The following is a 19,780-nucleotide window of genomic DNA, read 5'->3' as shown; positions in this document are numbered from 1 at the left end:
ATAAGAGTCTCATAGGGTGCAATTAAGTGAGTATTCTAGGACATAATAAAGGTCTGAAAGCCAGTGAAGGAATGAACCTAAGTTGCTATGCATGAAACCACCATAAAACCAAGGATATGACCTCCACAATAATGACTCATTCCTCTTGGCATTCCATTCATCATTCTCTTGTTCCAGTACTTGCTTAGGGACAAGCAAGCTTTAAGTTTGGTGTTGTGATGCCAGGGCATTTTGGCCAGTTTCACTGACCTTTTCTTTACTGTTTTAGGGTAGTTTCATACATTTTCTTAGGAAATAAGCAAGTTTTGGGTAGAATTTCACTTACATCTTGATTTAAGCATACATTGTGCACTTTACATGATTTCATGAGAGTTTTGCATGAATTAGATGACAAATTGGATGATGCATGTCTCATTATGTGGATTAGAACTTTGATGCACTTTATTGCTTGATTTCAGGACAAAGGAAGCAAGAAAGAACCACGTTAGCAGCCACGTTAGTCTAACTAACGTGACCACTAACGTGGAATGGGATCTAGCTTGCAACGTTAATGAGAAAAGTAATCACCAATAACGTCCTCGAAAGCCATCATAGCCCACGTTAAGAGTCACGTTAACTAAGTTAACGTGAACTCTAACGTGGAAGAAAGAAAAAAGGCCAACGTTAGTGACACTCACCTTTGTCACTAACGTTGGACCAAGCTCATAAGTGGCCACGTTAAGAGCCACGTTAACTCAGTTAATGTGGACTCTAACATTGGGAAGCAAAAGAGAAGCCAACGTTAGTGACACTCACCTTTGTTACTAACGTTGGCCAAGCTACAATGAGCCACGTTAGTTGCCACGTTAACTTAGTTAACGTGGAAGCTAACGTGGAGAAAGCAAGTGATCGCCAACGTTAGTGACACTTACCTTTGTCACTAACGTTGGGATGTACCACCACAAGCCACTATGAGCCACGTTAACTTCCATGTTAACTTAGTTAACGTGGAAGCTAACGTTGAGGATAGGATGATGAGCCAACGTTAGTGACACTCACCTTTGTCACTAACGTTGGAGATGGCTATCATTACCACGTTAGAAGCAATGTTAACTCAGTTAACGTGGACTCTAACGTGGGAAGTAGGGGCACCTTGGAACGTTAGTGACAAAGGTAAGTGTCACTAACATTCTCGAAGAATTGGCAAGCCTACGTTAAGAGCCACGTTAACTAAGTTAACGTGAACTCTAACGTAGGGGGAGGGAGGACTCTCAACGTTATTGGAAAAGGTGAGTCCCAATAACGTGTGCGAAGGATCAAGAGGCAACGTTAGTGGTCAAGTTGATGCCACTAACGTTGAAGTTAACGTGGATCATCCCTGGGTGAGGAACGTTAGTGGAAAAGGTGATTGTCACTAACGTTCTCGAACCCACACTCTCACTTAATGTTAACGCCACTAACGTCCTGAGCTAAATACCCTTCCTACTTCACACTTTCTCTCTGCAAGTAAAGCTAAGCCCACTGCAGAAGATAACTGCTTCAAACTCAAAGATCCAAAGGCCCATATCCAAGACTTGAAGAATCAACTAGAAGATCAGAAAAGTAGTATATATAGGGGTAGTTTTGAATCAGGAAAAAAGCTTTTGGTGGAGGGGAAATTGAGAACTACTCTCTGTATAATTTACTTTCTCTGCACTTCTAGTTCTAGTTTTTATGATGTATTCTCCATCTTTGTTTTCTATTTCCAGAGCTATGAACAACTAAACCCCTTTCATTGGGTTAGGGAAATCTGTTGTAATTTGATGGATCAATACTAATTTCATTACTCTTCTTCTATCTTTTCTCTTGATTTTACTAGAAAGCTTTCAATCTTCATCCAATTGGGTAGTTATCTTGGAAAAGAAGCTATTCATACTTGGATCTCTTCTGAACATTGGAAGAGGAATGAAGAGATTATGCTAGAAATGCTTTCTCATGTTGGACCAAATTGGGTTTGGTAAGGTATGGTGACTATAATCCTACCAACACTTGATTTGGGAATGCATGTGGTATAATCAGTGACCATACTTCATCTCTTCTCATGAGCAATTGACCAAGGAATTGGCTATTGATCAAGATTTGAGAGATTGAATTACCAAGGAATTGGAATTTGATTACTTAAGATTGCCTAGGAGATCAATGAATGCATTGATTGAGGAAGAGATGAAAATGAACTTGATCCGGAGAATGCAACATCTCCTAAGCCCAATGAGTCCCCATTTCTGATCTTACCCATTCTCTTTAATTTCTGCAATTTACTTTCATGAGCATCTTCCCCATTTCCATTTACAATTCTGTAATTTTCTTTCCGTCATTTAATTTTAGCTCTTTACTTCCAGCATTTACATTTTCTGATATTTACTTTCCCGCCATTTAATTTCCTGAAACTCTCAAACCAAATTCTGCTTCGCTCAACTAGAACATTCCTCTAATTAAAGTTGCTTGACCAATCAATCCCTGTGGGATTCGACCTCACTCTATTGTGAGTTTTTACTTGACGACAATTCGGTATACTTGCCGAAGGAAAATTGTTGAAAGACAAGTTTCCGTGCTATCAAGTTTATGGCGCCGTTGCCGGGGATTGATTTTGTATCAACAATGACTAAATTGGAGGATAACTAGATTGAGCATTTTTCTTTTGTTTGATTTAAATTTCTGTTTGAGTTAATTACTTTCAGTTTTAGTTATTTTCCTCCCTTCCCCCCTACTCTTTTTTCTTAGTTATTTACCTTTCAGTTCACTAACCCACTAACTGTTTGATATATTGCATCACTCACACTAACAGCAATTTTAACAAGAGTACTTTCTGCATCTATTTCCTTGCTTGTGCCTTGTTGGTTGTATGACAGGGTGAAGAAGCGGGGCTTCAACTTCCTTTGATTCTGAACCTGAGAGGACCTTCCTTAGATTAAGGAGGGAAGCAAGAGGAAAGAGAGTAGTTGGTACTGAGGAAGAGGAGGAGTACTTTGAACCAGACATGGATGAAAACATGGAGAACCATCATGAAGAAGAGGCTCACAACCATGGCAGAGAAGGTCCAGATGTCTCTAGACCACTCAGCTGGTGGATCTATACACATGAGAAAAACAATTGAAGAGACTCAAGAACTCATAGATACAGTTGCTAGAAATCAACATCTGTACTCAAATAGTGAGTCCTCCATATAAGAAGAGGCTATGGCAGTAACTACTGATCCTAATCCTCAAGAACAGATTGTTGAACTTAATCAGCAATTACTCCTTATGACAAAACAATTAGCAGAATTCAAAAAGATGCTCCAAGACACTAAAAATGCTAACAAGAATATGGAAGCACAATTGAATCAGACAAGACAGCAGCTATCTAAACAGATAACAGAAGAATGCCAAGCTGTCCAATTAAGGAGCGGGAAGACATTCAATAAATCAGCTCAAAGTAGCAGAAAGCCAAGAAAGGAACAACTGACAGAGGACGACCAAACCACTGCCCAAAATCCCTCTGAGGACAGTAAGAGCCCAGAGAGGAATAATTCTGGCGTTCAAACGCCAGAAAAGGGTGAAAGACTGGTGTTAAACGCCCAGTGGATGCCCAATCCTGGCGTTCAAACGCCAATGAGGGATCAGACACCTGCAAGTGCTGATAGTAACCCCTCTAAGAAGGCTTCTCCAACCACCTCTGTAGGGAACAAACCTGCAGCAGCTAAGGTTGAAGAATATAAAGCCAAGATGCCTTATCCTCAGAAACTCCACCAAGCGGAGCAGGATAAACAATTTGCCCGCTTTGCAGACTATCTCAGGACTCTTGAAATAAAGATCCCATTTGCAGAGGCACTTGAGCAAATACCCTCTTATGCTAAGTTCATGAAAGAGATCTTAAGTCATAAGAAGTATTGGAGAGAAACTGAAAAAGTGTTTCTCACTGAAGAATGCAGTGCAGTCATTCTGAAAAGTTTACCAGAGAAGCTTCAAGATCCAGGAAGCTTTATGATACCATGCACAATAGAGGGTGCTTGTACTAAGACAGCTCTATGTGACCTTGGAGCAAGTATCAATCTAATACTTGCATCCACCATCAGAAAGCTTAGCTTGACTGAAGAGGTCAAACCAACCCGGATATGTCTTCAACTTGTTGATGGCTCTCCATTAAATACCCATCAAGCATAATTGACGACATGATTGTCAAGGTTGGGCCATTTGCCTTTCCCACTGACTTTGTGGTGCTGGAAATGGAGGAGCACAAGAGTGCAACTCTGATTCTAGGAAGACCTTTCCTGGCAACTGGACGAACTCTCATTGATGTCCAAAAAGGGGAAGTGACTCTGAGAGTCAATGAGGATGAGTTCAAGTTAAATGTTGTCAAAGCTATGCAGCATCCAGACACGTCAAATGACTGCATGAGCGTTGATATTATTGACTCCCTGGTGGAAGAGGTCAATATGACTGAAAGTCTTGAATCAGAGCTAGAGGACATCTTTAAAGATGTTCAGCCTGATCTGGAGGAATCAGAGGAAATAAAAGAACCTTTGAAAATCCCTCAGGAAGAGGAGAAACCTCCTAAACCAGAGCTCAAACCACTACCACCATCCCTAAAATATGCATTTATGGGAGAGGGTGACACTTTTCCAGTGATCATAAGCTCTGCTTTAAATCCACAGGAAGAGAAAACACTAATTCAAGTGCTAAGGACACACAAGACAGCTCTTGGGTGGTCCATAAGTGAACTTAAGGGCATTAGCCCAGCAAGATGCATGCAAAAGATTCTATTGGAGGATGATGCTAAGCCAGTGGTTCAATCACAAAGGCGGCTAAATCTAGCCATGAAGGAAGTGGTACAGAAAGAGGTCACTAAGTTACTAGAGGCTGGGATTATTTATCCTATTTCTGATAGCCCCTGGGTGAGCCCTGTCCACGTTGTCCCCAAGAAGGGAGGCATGACAGTGGTTCATAATGAAAAGAATGAACTGGTTCCTACAAGAACAGTTACAGGGTGGCGTATGTGTATTGACTACAGAAAGCTCAATACAACCACCCGAAAGGATCACTTTCCTTTACCATTCATAGACCAGATGCTAGAGTGACTAGCAGGTCATGAATATTACTGCTTTTTGGATGGCTATTCACGTTACAACCAAATTGCAGTGGATCCTCATGACCAAGAGAGAACATCATTCACATGTCCTTCTGGAGTATTTGCCTACAGAAGGATGCCCTTTGGTCTATGCAATGCACCTGCAACCTTTCAGAGGTGCATGCTCTCTATCTTCTCTGATATGGTAGAAAACTTTCTGGAAGTCTTCATGGATGACTTTTCAGTATTTGGAGACTCATTCAGCTCCTGTCTTGACCATTTAGCACTTGTTCTGAAAAGATGCCAAGAGACCAACCTAGTTTTAAACTGGGAAAAATGTCACTTCATGGTGACTGAAGGAATTGTCCTTGGACATAAAATTTCAAACAAGGGAATAAAGGTGGATCAAGCTAAAGTAGAAGTAATTGAAAAATTACCACCACCTACCAATGTAAAGGCAATCAGAAGCTTTCTGGGACATGCAGGATTCTATAGGAGGTTTATAAAGGATTTTTCAAAAATTGCAAAATCTCTGAGCAATCTGCTAGCTGCTAACATGCCATTTGTATTTGACACAGAGTGTCTGCAAGCGTTTGAAACCCTGAAAGCTAAGCTGATCACAGCACCAGTCATCTCTGTACCAGACTGGACATTACCATTCGAACTAATGTGTGATGCCAGTGACCATGCCATTGGTGCAGTGTTGAGACAGAGGCATAACAAGCTTCTGCACGTCATTTACTATGCTAGCCGTGTTTTAAATGATGCACAGAAGAATTACACAACCACAGAAAAAGAGTTACTTACAGTGGTTTATGCCATTGACAAGTTTAGATCCAATTTAGTAGGTTCAAAAGTGATTGTGTATACTGACCATGCTGCTCTTAAATACCTACTCACAAAGCAGGATTCAAAACCTAGGCTCATAAGATGGGTGTTGCTTCTGCAAGAGTTTGATATAGAACCTAGGATTCAATACTTTTGTTTTTCTGAATGAATGCTTGAACATTGCATATTTTTGAATTTGTTGATTCATGAATGTTAAAATTGTTGGCTCTTGAAAGAATAATGGGAAAAGGAGAAATGTTATCTGATGATCTGAAAAATCATAAAATTGATTCTTAAAGCAAGAAAAAGCAGTGAATAGAAAGCTTGCAGCAAAAAAATGCGGAAAAAAAAAGAGACAAGAGGTAGAAAAAGAAAGAAAAAGAAAAGCAAGCATCAAAAGCCAATACCCCTTTAAACCAAAAGACAAGGGTAATAAAAAGGATCCAAGGCTTTGAGCATTAGTGGATAGGAGGGCCCACAGGAATAAAATCCTGGCCTAAGCGGCTGAACCAAGCTGTCCCTAACCATGTGCTTGTGGCGTGAGGTGTCAAGTGAAAACTTGAGACTGAGCGGTTAAAGTTGTGGTCCAAAAGCAGAAAGAGTGTGCTTAAGAGCTCTGGACACCTCTAATTGGGGACTCTAGCAAAGCTGAGTCACAATATGAAAAGGTTCACCCAGTTATGTGTCTGTGGCATTTATGTATCCGGGCATAATACTGGAAAACAAAATGCTTAGGGTCACAGCCAAGACTCATAAAGTAGCTGTGTTCAAGAATCAACATACTTAACTAGGAGAATCAATAATACTATCTGGATTCTGAGTTCCTATAGAAGCCAATCATTCTGAACTTCAAAGGATAAAGTGAGATGCCAAAACTATTCAGAGGCAAAAAGCTAAAAGCCCCGCTCATCTAATTAATACTGATTTTCATAGATGTTTTTAGAATTCATTGTATATTCTCTTCTTTTTATCCTATTTGATTTTTAGTTGCTTGGGGACAAACAACAATTTAAGTTTGATGTTGTGATGAGCGGATAATTTATATGCTTTTTGGCATTATTTTTAGTATTTTTGAGTATATGTTAATTAGTTTTTATTATATTTTTATTAGTTTTTATTTAAAATTCAAATTTTTGGACTTTACTATGAGTTTGTGTGTTTTTCTGTGATTTCAGGTATTTTCTGGCTGAAATTGAGGGACTTGAGCAAAAATCTGATTCAGAGGCTGAAAAAGGACTGCAGATGCTGTTGGATTCTGACCTCCCTGTACTCAAAGTAGATTTTGTAGAACTACATAAGCCCAATTGGTGCGCTCTTAATTGCGTTGGAAAGTAGACATCCTGGGCTTTCCAGAAATATATAATAGTCCATACTTTGCTTGAGATTTGATGGCCCAAACAGGCGTTCCAAGTCAGCTCAAGAATTCTGGCGTTTAACGCCGGAACTGGCATAAAAACTGGAGTTAAACGCCCAAACTGGCACAAAAGCTGGCGTTTAACTCCAAGAAAAGTCTCTACACATGAAAGCTTCAATGCTCAGCCCAATCACACACCAAGTGGGCCCCGGAAGTGGATTTTTACACTAAACACCCTAGCTTACTCATTTTCTGTAACCCTAGGTCACCAGTTCACTATAAAAACTACATTTAATGATTCATCTTGTACCTCATGACATTCTATACATTTCATATTGTATCCTCTATGACATGAGTCTCTAAACCCCATTGTTGGGGGTGAGGAGCTCTGCTGTTCTTCATGAATTAATGCAATTACTACTGTTTTCCATTCTATCACGCTTGCTTATATTCTAAGATATTCATTCGCACCTCAACCTGATGAATGTGATGATCCGTGACATTCATCATCATTCTCACCTATGAACGCGTGCCTGACAACCACCTCCGTTCTACCTTAGATTGAATGCATATCTCTTAGCCTCATGATTCAGATCAGAGTCTTCGTGGTATAAGCTAGAATTATTGGCGGCCATTCTTGAGATCCGGAACGTCTAAACCTTGTCTGTGGTATTTTGAGTAGGATCTGGGAAGGGATGACTGTGACGAGCTTCAAACTCGCAATTGTTGGGTGTGTGACAGATGCAAAAGGATCAATGGATACTATTCCACCATGATCGAGAACCGACAGATGATTAGCCGTGCGGTGACAACGCATTTGGAACGTTTTCACTGAGAGGACCGGAAGTAGCCATTGACAACGGTGATGCCCAACATAAAGCTTGCCATGGAAGAAGCCTTGCGTGCATGAAGAAGAAGATAGTAGGAAAGCAGAGATTCAGAAGACAAAGCATCTCCAAAGCCTCAACTTGTTCTTCATTACTGCATAACAAGTATTTATTTCATGTTCTTTTACTTTTTACAATTAAATCTGAGAATTATTGATATCCTGGCTAAGAGTTACAAGATAACCATAGCTTGCTTCAAGCCGACAATCTCCGTGGGATCGACCCTTACTCACGTAAGGTATTACTTGGATGACCCAGTGCACTTGCTGGTTAGTTGTGCGGAATTGTGACAAAGTGTAATTCACGTTTAAGAGCTCCATGTCGTTTGGCGCCATTGTTGATGATCACAATTTTGTGCACCACTGGCATTTAACTCCAAGAAAAGTCTCTACACATGGAAGCTTCAATGCTCAGCCCAAGCACACACCAAGTGGTCCTGGAAGAAAATTTCTGCATTGATTACCTATTTTTGTAACCCAAGGCTACTAGTTTTCTATAAATAGGACCTTTTGCTATTGTATTTTCATCTTTTAATCATACTTTCATAGACCTTTTCACGTCTGAGGGCTGGCCTCACGGCCATGCCTAAACCCTCTTGTTCTTATGTATTTTCAACGGTGGAGTTTCTACACACCATAGATTAAGGTGTGGAGCTCTGCTGTTCTTCATGAATTAATACAATTACTATTGTTCTTCTATTCAATTCACGCCTACTTCTTCTCTAAGATATTCATTCGTTCTTCAACTTGATGAATGTGATGATCCGTGACACTCATCATCATTCTCACCTATGAACATGGGCCTGACAACCTCCTCTGTTCTACTAGCAATGTCTTGAATGCGTATCTCTTGGGTTTCTAATCTAAGATTGGAACTTTCGTGGTATAGGCTAGAATTATTGGCGGTCATTCTTGAGATCTGTAAATTCTAAACCTTGTTTGTGGTATTCCGAGTAGGATCTGGGAAGGGATGACTATGACGAGCTTCAAACTCGCGATTGTTGGGCGTGTGACAGACGCAAAAGGATCAATGGATCCTATTCGAACATGATCTAGAACCGACAGATGATTAGCCGTGCGGTGACAGCGCATTTGGAACATTTTCACTGAGAGGACGGGAAGTAGCCATTGACAACGGTGATGCCCAACATAAAGCTTGACATGGAAGGGAGTATGAATGATTAGATGAAGGCAATAGGAAAGCAGAGGTTCAAGAGGAACAAAGCATCTTCATACGCTTATCTGAAATTCCTACCAATGAATTACATAAGTATCTCTATCTTATTTTATGTTTTATTTATCTTTTAATTATCAATCCTCCATAACCATTTGAATCCGCCTGACTGAGATTTACAAGGTGACCATAGCTTGCTTCAAGCCGACAGTCTCTGTGGGATCGACCCTTACTCACGTAAGGTATTACTTGGACGACCTAATGCACTTGCTGGTTAGTTGTGCGGAATTGTGACAAAGTGTGATTCACGTTTGAGAGCTCCAAGTCTTTGGCACCATTGTTGATGATCACAATTTCATGCACCAAGTTTTTGGCGCTGTTTCCGGGGATTGTTTGAGTTTGGACAACTGACGGTTCATCTTGTTGCTTAGATTAGGTAATTTTACTTTTTATTTTCGAAAAAAATTTTTAAAATACAAAAAAAATTTCTATTTTGTTCTTCAAAGTTTTTAAGAATGAATTCTAGAGTTTCATGATGATCTGTTGAAGTCTGGCTGGCTGTGAAGCCATGTCTAATCTTATTGGACCGAGGTTTCAAGTTATCATCACAAGAGCTTGTTGATTTCTATCAATTTTGTTGTTGTGAGCAATGATATGCTAAAGCTTGGCTAGCTAGTAAGCCATGTCTAATTCCTGGACCGGAGTCTTAGACTAGCATTGCAATGATTCCTGGAATTCTTATTAAAAATTTTGAATCCCTTTATTTTCTTTTCCACTTAATTTTCGAAAAATCACAAAAAAATTTACAAAACCATAAAAATAAAAAATATTTTATGTTTCTTGTTTGAGTCTAGTGTCAATTTTTAAGTTTGGTGTCAATTGCATGTCTTTATTCTTGCATTTTTCGAATATATGCATTATGTTCTTCATTGATCTTCAAGTTGTTCTTGATGATTTCAGTGCTCTGATCTTTAATTTCTCTTATTTTGTGTCTTTTGTTGTTTCTTATATGCATTTTCAAATTGTTATAGTCCTTAGTATACAAACTTCTAAGTTTGGTGTCTTGCATGCATTGTTTATTTGATCTTAGTTGCATTTTTTATTGTTTCTCATCATTAAAAATTAAAAAAAATTCAAAATTGTGTCTTTTCAAGTCAATAACACAGAGAATTGAAGATTTAGAACATTCAGCAGAGGAATTACATAGAAAAAGCTGGACGTTCAAAATGCCCAGTGAAGAAGGAAAACTGGCATTTAAACGCCAGCCAGGGTACCTGGCTGGGCATTGACACCCAAAAAGGTAGCATTTTGGGCGTTAAACGCCAGAATGGATGCCATTCTGGTCAGTTAACGCCAGAAGGACACTAGAGGGAAGATTTTGTTTTTAATTCAAATCTTTTTCAAATTTTCATAATTTTTCAAAATCAAATCTTTTTCAAATCATATCTTTTCAATCATATCCTTTCAAAATCAAATTCTTTCCTTTTTTTTTATTTATTATTATTTTCGAAAATTCTTGCTATAGTTAGTAATTTAATTCAAAAATTTTCAAGTTGTTACTTGCCTATTAAGAAAGGATCAAATTTTAATTTTAGAATCATATCTTCTAATTTCTTGTTAGTCAAGTAATCAACTTTAATTTTAAAACTTTCCTTTTTTCATTTGATTATCAATCATATCCTCTCAATCATATCTTTTCAATCACATCTTTTTCAAAATTAATTTTCAATCATATCTTTTTAATTTCTAATTTAAAAATCTTTTTCAAAAATCACTTTATTTCTTTCCCAATCTTAGTTTTCGAAAATCATCAATCAAATCTTCAAATTTCTTTTAATTATTTCAAAATCTTTTTAATTTATTTTGAAAATTCTTCCCCTATTCTCACACCCTTCTATTTAAGGATTAACACTCCTCCTCAATAAGCAATTCGAACTCTATCTCCCTTGATAAGTTCGAATTCTCTCTTCTCTACCTCCTCCTTCTATTCTTCTTTTCCTCTGACACCTCAAGGAATCTCTATACTGTGACATAGAGGATTCTATATTTTCTTCTTCTCTCTTTTCATATGAGCAGGAGCAAGGACAAGGGCATTCTTGTTGAAGCTGATCCTGAACCTGAAAGGACCTTGAAGAGAAAGCTAAGAGAAGCTAAAGTACAACTCTCTGTAGAGGACCTAACAGAGTTTTTCAAACAAGAAGAAGCCATGGCAGCCGAAAACAACAACAATGCCAACAATGCAAGGAAGGTGTTTGGTGACTTTACTGCACCTACTCCCGACTTCTATGGGAGCAGCATCTCAATCCCTGCCATTGGAGCAAACAACTTTGAGTTTAAGCCTCAATTAGTTTCTCTGATGCAACAGAATTACAAGTTTTATGGACTTCCAATGGAAGATCCTCATCAGTTCTTAGCTGAATTCCTACAAATCTGTGACACTGTCAAGACCAATGGGGTTGATCCCAAGGTCTACAAGCTTATGCTCTTTCCTTTTGCTCTAAGAGACAGAGCTAGAACATGGTTGGATTCACAACCAAAAGAAAGCTTGAACTCTTGGGAAAAGCTAGTCAATGCCTTCTTGACAAAGTTCTTTCCACCTCAAAAATTGAGCAGGCTTAGAGGTGGAGGTCCAAACCTTTAGACAAAAGGAAGGTGAATCCCTCTATGAAGCTTGGGAAAGATACAAACAATTGATCAGAAGGTGTCCTTCTGACATGCTTTCAGAATGGAGCATCATATGTATCTTCTATGATGGTCTGTCTGAACTATCCAAAATGTCATTGGACAGCTCTACTGGAGGATCTCTTCATCTGAAAAAGACGCCTGCAGAAGCTCAGGAACTCATTGAAATGGTTGCAAATAACCAATTCATGTACACCTCTCAAAGGAATCCTGTGAATAATGGGACAAATCAGAAGAAAGGAGTTCTTGAGATTGATACTCTAAATGCCATACTGGCTCAGAACAAAATATTGACTCAACAAGTCAATATAATTTCTCAGAGTCTGTCTGGAATGCAAGCAGCAACAGGCAGTACCAAAGAAGCTTCATCTAAAGAAGAAGCTTATGATCCTGAGAACCCAGCAATGGAAGAGGTGAATTACATGGGAGAACCCTATAGAAACACCTATAATCCTTCATGGAGGAATCATCCAAACTTCTCATGGAAGGATCAACAGAGGCCTCAACAAGGCTTCAACAACAATAATGGTGGAAGAAATAGGTTTAGCAATGGCAAACCTTTTCCATCATCTTCTCAGCAACAGACAGAGAATTCTAAGCAGAGCCACTCTGAATTAGCAACTGTAGTCTCTGTTCTAATTAAAACCACTCAAAGTTTGATGATTGAAACAAGGTCCTCCATTAGAAATTTGGAGGCATAAGTAGGTCAGCTGAGCAAGAAAGTTACTGAACTCCCTCCTAGTGCTCTTCCAAGCAATACAGAAGAGAATCCAAAAGGAGAGTGCAAGGCCATCATCATAACCCACACGGCCGAACCTAGAGAGGAGGAAGAGGCAGTGATCTCCACTAAGGAAGATCTCACTAGACGTCCACTGGCCTCCAAAGAGTTCCCTCATGAGGAACCATGGGAATCTGAGGCTCACACTGAGACCATAGAGATTCCATTGAATTTACTTCTGCCATTCATGAGCTCTAATGAGTATTCTTCCTCTGAAGAGGATAAAGATGTTACTGAAGAGCAAGTTGCTAAGTACCTTGGAGCAATCATGAAACTAAATGCCAAGTTATTTGGTAATGAGACTTGGGAGGAGGAACCCCCTTTGCTCACCAAAGAACTGGATGACTTGACTAGGCAGAGATTATCCCAAAAGAGACAAGATCCTGGAAAGTTCTCAATACCTTGTACCATAGACACCATAACCTTTGAAAAGGCTCTGTGTGACCTAGGGTCAAGCATAAACCTCATGCCTCTCTCTGTAATAGAGAAACTAAGAATTTTTGAGGTGCAAGCTGCAAGAATCTCATTAGAGATGGCAGACAATTCAAGGAAACAAGCTTATGGACTTGTAGAGGATGTCTTGGTAAAGGTTGAAGACCATTACATCCCTGCTGATTTCATAATTTTAGAGACTAGGAAGTGTATAGATGAATCCATCATCCTTGGCAGACCCTTCCTAGCCACAGCAAAAGCTGTGATTGATGTTGACAGAGGAGAATTGGTCTTTCAAGTGAATGAGGACTCCCTTGTGTTTAAAGCTCAAGGATCTCCCTCTGTAATCATGGAGAAGAAGCATCAAAAGCTTCTCTCAATGCAGAGTCAAACAAAATCCCCACATTCAAACTCTAAGTTTGGTGTTGGGAGGCCACAACCAACCTCTAAGTTTGCTGTTGGGAGGCCATCATCATGCTCTGAGTATCTGTGAGGCTCCATGAGAGCCCATGGTGCACGAAATTGTGATGTCCAGGCTCGAACAATCCCTGGCAACGTGAGCAACTTGGTACGCGTAATCGTGATTACACTTTAATCATGTAAAATTCATGGCTCCTTCTTTCCCTGGCAATGGCGCCAAGAACATGGTGCCAATACCATGGTTCACAACTTCGATACAACTAACCAGCAAGTGCACCGGATCGTCCAAGTAATACCTTACGTGAGTAAGGGTCGAATCCCACGGAGATTGTTGGTATGAAGCAAGCTATGGTCACCTTGTAAATCTCAGTCAGGCAGATATAAAATAGTAATGAGGTTTTCAAAATTAATTAATAAAATAGGGATAGAAATACTTATGTAAATCACTGGTGAGAATTTCAGATAAGCGAATAGAGATGCTTCTCATTCCTCTAAACCTCTGCTTTCCTGCTATCTTCATCCAATCGATCTTACTCCTTTCCATGGCTGGCTTTATGCAAGGGCATCACCGTTGTCAGTGGCTACATCCCCTCCTCTCAGTGAAAAATATGCTCACATGCTCTGTCACAGCACGGCTAATCATCTGTCGGTTCTCGATCATGCTGGAATAGGATTCACCCTCCTTTTGCGTCTGTCACTAACGCCCAGCACTTGCGAGTTTGAAGCTCGTCACAGTCATTCAATCATTGAATCCTACTCAGAATACCACAGACAAGGTTTAGACCTTACAGATTCTCTTGAATGCCGCCATCATTCTAGCTTACGCCACGAAGATTCCGGTTAAGAGATCTAAGAGATATTCATTCTAGCTTAATTCATGTAGAACGGAAGTGTTTGTCAGGCACGTGTTCATAGGGGAGAATGGTGATGAGCGTCACACATAATCATCACCTTCATCACGTTCTTGGGTGCGAATGGATATCTTAGAAGCGAAATAAGATGATTAGAATAGAAAACAGTAGTACTTGCATTAATCTTTGAGGAACAGCAGAGCTCCACACCTTAATCTATGGAGTGTAGAAACTCTACCGTTGAAAATACATAAGTGAAGGTCCAGGCATGGCCGTGTGGCCAGCCCCCATGGTCTAAGAACAATGCATTCCAAGATTGTCTAATACAATAGTAAAAGGTCCTATTTATAATAAACTAGCTACTAGGGTTTACAGAAGTAAGTAATTGATGCATAAATCCACTTCCGGGGCCCACTTGGTGTGTGCTTGGGCTGGGCTTGAGTGTTGCACGTGTAGAGGTCCTTTCTGGAGTTGAACGCCAGCTTTTGTGCCAGTTTGGGCGTTCAACTCTGGTTTTGGCTCCTTTTCTGGCGCTGGACGCCAGATTTGGGCAGAAAGCTGGCGTTGAACGCCAGTTTACGTCGTCTATTCTTGGCCAAAGTAGGGACTATTATATATTGCTGGAAAGCCCTGGATGTCTACTTTCCAACGCAATTGGAAGCGCGCCATGTCGAGTTCTGTAGCTCCAGAAAATCTACTTTGAGTGCAGGGAGGTCAGAATCCAACGGCATCAGTAGTCCTTCTTCAACCTATTTATCTGATTTCTGCTCAAGTCCCTCAATTTCAGCCAGAAAATACCTGAAATCACAGAAAAACACACAAACTCATAGTAAAGTCCAGAAATGTGAATTTAACATAAAAACTAATGAAAACATCCCTAAAAGTAACTAGATCCTACTAAAAACATACTAAAAACAATGTCAAAAAGCGTATAAATTATCCACTCATCACAACACCAAACTTAAATTGTTGCTTGTCCCTAAGCAACTGAAAATAAAATAAGATAAAAAGAAGAGAATATACTATAAATTCCAAACTATCAATGAAACATAGCTGCAATCATATGAGCGGGACTTATAGCTTTTTGCCTCTTGAATAGTTTTGGCATCTCACTTTATCCATTGAGGTTCAGAATGATTGGCATCTATAGGAACTCAGAGTTCAGATAGTGTTATTGATTCTCCTAGTTCAGTATGATGATTCTTGAACACAGCTTCTTTATGAGTCTTGGCCGTGGCCCTAAGCACTTTGTTTTCCAGTATTACCACCGGATACATAAATGCCACAGACACATAATTGGGTGAACCTTTTCAGATTGTGACTCAGCTTTGCTAAAGTCCCCAATTAGAGGTGTCCAGGGTTCTTAAGCACACTCTTTTTTTTTGCTTTGGACCTTGACTTTAACCGCTCAGTCTCAAGTTTTCACTTGACACCTACACGCCACAAGCACATGGTTAGGGACAGCTTGGTTTAGCCGCTTAGACCAGGATTTTATTCCTTTAGGCCCTCCTATCCACTGATGCTCAAAGCCTTGGGATCCTTTTTATTGCCCTTGCCTTTTGGTTTTAAGGATTATTGGCTTTTTCTGCTTGCTTTTTCTTTTTCTTTCTATTTTTTTTTCGCCTATTTTTTTTTCTGCAAGCTTTGTTCTTTGCTGCTTTTTCTTGCTTCAAGAATCATTTTTATGATTTTTCAGATTATCAAATAACATGTCTCCTAGTCATCATTCTTTCAAGAGCCAACATATTTAACATTCTTAAACAACAACTTCAAAAGACATATGCACTGTTCAAGCATACATTCAGAAAACAAGAAGCATTGTCACCACATCAATATAATTAAGCTAAGTTCAAGGATAAATTTGAAACTCATGTACTTCTTGTTCTTTTGAATTAAAACATTTTTCATTTAAGAGAGGTGATGGATTCATAGGACATTCATAACTTTAAGACAAAGTTACTAACTACTAATGATCATGTAATGAAGACACAAACACAGATAAGCACATAACATAAAAAACGAAAACAGAAGAAATAAGAACAAGGAATGAATCCACCTTAGTGATGGTGGCGTTTCCTTCTTGAGGAACCAATGATGTCCTTGAGCTCTTCTAGCTCTCTTCCTTGTCTTTGTTTCTCCTCCTTCATTGCTTTTAGATCTTCTCTGATTTCATGAAGGATGATGGAGTGCTCTTGATGTTCCACCCTTAGTTGCTTCCAATAATTGTGTGGAAGAAAATGTATCCCCTGAGGTATCTCAGGGATCTCTTGATTTGCAGTCAAATGTTCTACCACTGAGCTATAGACCCTTGATAGAAGCTTTTGTCTTTCCTTTCCTCTTTCTAGAGGTTTCTTTGGCCTTAGGTGCCATCAATGTTTATGGAAAAAACAAAAAAGCTATGCTTTTACCACACCAAACTTAGAATGTTGCTCGCCCTCGAGCAAAAAAAGAAAGAATAGAAGAATAAGAAGAAGATATGGAGGAGATGGATGGGAGTGTGTATTCGGCCATATGGGTGGGATTGGGTGGGAGAGAGATGTTGAATTTTGAAGGTAGTGGGTGTATGGATGTGAGTGGTAAATGGAAAACAGAAGGGATGATCATGAATGGAAAGAGAGATGATGAGGTAGGTGGGGATCCTGTGGGGTCCACAGATCCTGAGGTGTCAAGGCATTTACATCTCTGCACCAATTTAGGCATGTAAAATGCCCTTGCACACAACTCTGGGCGTTCAGCGCCAGGTTGGTGCCCATTTTGGGCGTTCAACGCCCATTTGCTGCCATTTCTGGCGTTGAACGCCCGAACCATGCTTGTTCTGGGCGTTCAGCGCCAGGATGCTGCCCATTCTGGGCGTTCAGCGCCAGAACCATGCTCTGTTCTGGCGTTTGAACGCCAGACAGATGCTTCTCCAGGGTGTGATTTTTCTTCTGCTGTTTTTGATTCCGTTTTTGATTTTTTTGTTTATTTTGTGACTCCACATGATCATGAACCTATAAAGACATATAACTAAGAAAAATATAGTTAGATAAATAAACATTGGGTTGCCTCCCAACAAGCGCTTCTTTAATGTCAATAGCTTGACAGTGGGCTCTCATGGAGCCTCACAGATGTGCAGAGCTTTGTTGAGACTCTCCAACACCAAACTTAGAGTTTGGATATGGGAGTTCAACACCAAACTTAGAGTTTGGTTGTGGCCTCCCAACACCAAACTTAGAGTTTGACTGTGGGGGCTCTGGTTGACTCTGCTTTGAGAGAAGCTTTTTCTGCTTCCTCTCCATGGTTGCAGAGGGAGATCCTTGAGTTTTAAACACAAGGGAGTCCTCATTCCATTGAAGGACTATTTCACCTCTGTCAACATCAATCACAGCTCTTGCTGTGGCCAGGAAAGGTCTTCCTAGGATGATGGATTCATCCTCTTCCTTTCCAGTATCCAGGACTATGAAATCAGCAGGGATGTAAAGGCCCTCAACCTTTACTAACACGTCCTCTATTTGTCCATAAGCCTATTTTCTTGAACTGTCTGCCATCTCTATTGAGATTTTAGCAGCTTGCACCCCATAGATTCCCAGTTTCTCTATTACAGAGAGGGGCATGAGGTTTATTCCTGAACCAAGGTCACACAGAGCCTTAAAGATCATGGTGCCTATGGTACAGGGTATTATGAACTTTCCAGGATCCTGTCTCTTCTGAGGCAATGTCAGTTGATCCAGATCACTTAGTTCATTGATGAACAAGGGAGGTTCAACTTCCCAAGTATCAATGCCAAATAGTTTGGCATTCAGCTTCATGATTGCACCAAGAAACTTGGCAGTTTGCTCTTCAGTAACATCCTCATTTTCTTCAGAAGAGGAATACTCATCAGAGCTCATGAAGGGCATAAGGAGGTTCAATGGAATCTCTATGGTCTCTAGATGAGCCTCAGAGTCCTTTGGTTCCTCAAGGGGAAGCTCCTTATTGATCACTGGACGTCCCAGGAGGTCTTCCTCCTTGGAATTCACGTCCTCCTCTCCCTCTTTGGGTTCGGCCATTTTGCTTATGTCAATGGCCTTGCACTCTCCTTTTGGATTCTCTTCTGTATTGCTTGGGAGAGTACTGGGAGGGATTTCAGTGATCCTTTTACTCAGCTGGCCCACTTGTGCTTCCAAATTTCTAATGGAAGACCTTGTTTCATTCATGAAACTGACAGTGGCCTTAGATAGATGAGAGACTAGATTTGCTAAATTAGAAGCATTTTGTTCAGAGTTCTCTGTCTGTTGCTGAGTGGATGATGGAAAAGGTTTATTATTGCTAAACCTGTTTCTTCCACCATTATTAAAGCCTTGTTGAGGCTTTTGATCCTTCCATGAGAAATTTGGATGATTTCTCCATGATGAGTTATAGGTGTTTCCATAAGGTTTACCTAAATAATTTACCTCTGCTATTGCAGGGTTTTCAGGATCATAAGCTTCTTCTTCAGAAGATGCCTCTTGAGTACTGTTGGATGCAGCTTGCATTCCATGCAGACTCTGAGAGATCATATTGACTTGCTGAGTCAATATTTTATTCTGAGCCAATATGGCATTCAGAGTATCAACTTCAAGAACTCCCTTCTTCATAGGCGTCCCATTACTCCCAAAATTCCTTTCAGAAGTGTACATGAACTGGTTATTAGCAACCATGTCAATGAGTTCTTGAGCTTCTGCAGGCGTTTTCTTTAGGTGAATGGATCCACCTGCAGAAGTGTCCAGTGACATCTTTGATAGCTCAGATAAACCATCATAGAATATATCCAGGATGGTCCATTCTGAAAGCATGTCAGAAGGACACTTTTTGGTCAACTGTTTGTATCTTTCCCAAGCTTCATAGAGGGATTCACCTTCTTTCTGTCTGAAGGTTTGAACATCAGCTCTAAGCTTGCTCAGCTTTTGAGGAGGAAAGTACTTGGCTAAGAAAGCCGTGACCAGCTTATCCCAAGAGTTCAGGCTGTCTTTGGGTTGAGAATCCAACCATAATCTAGCTCTATCTCTTACAGCAAAAGGGAAAAGCATGAGCCTGTAGACTTCAGGATCTACTCCATTAGTCTTAACAGTATCACATATCTGCAAGAATTCAGTTAAGAACTGAAAAGGATCTTCAGATGGAAGTCCATGAAACTTGCAGTTCTGCTGCATCAGAGAAACTAATTGAGGTTTCAGCTCAAAGTTGTTTGCTCCAATGGCAGGAATGGAGATGCTTCTTCCATGTAAATTGAAATTAGGTGCAGTGAAGTCACCAAGCATCTTCCTTACATTATTATTATTTTCGGCTGCCATCTCCTCTTCCTGTTCGAAAA

The 19,780-nt window shown here is 40.0% G+C and overlaps 1 non-coding gene across 1 annotated transcript; it reads left to right on the top strand.

Moving 5' to 3' along the window:
* The first annotated feature begins 19,256 nt into the window (after window positions 1-19,256).
* On the top strand, window positions 19,257-19,364 carry LOC148565000 (small nucleolar RNA R71). Its single transcript, XR_015884212.1, has one exon. It is a non-coding gene; the product is annotated as a small nucleolar RNA R71 (small nucleolar RNA).
* The last annotated feature ends 416 nt before the right edge of the window (window positions 19,365-19,780 follow it).

The sequence above is a fragment of the Arachis ipaensis genome, chromosome B5, assembly GCF_059453495.1.
Source record: "Arachis ipaensis isolate K30076 ecotype BB chromosome B5, ASM5945349v1, whole genome shotgun sequence".
NCBI classification, from domain to species: Eukaryota; Viridiplantae; Streptophyta; class Magnoliopsida; order Fabales; family Fabaceae; genus Arachis; species Arachis ipaensis.
This window is presented reverse-complemented; position numbering and strand designations above follow the sequence as displayed.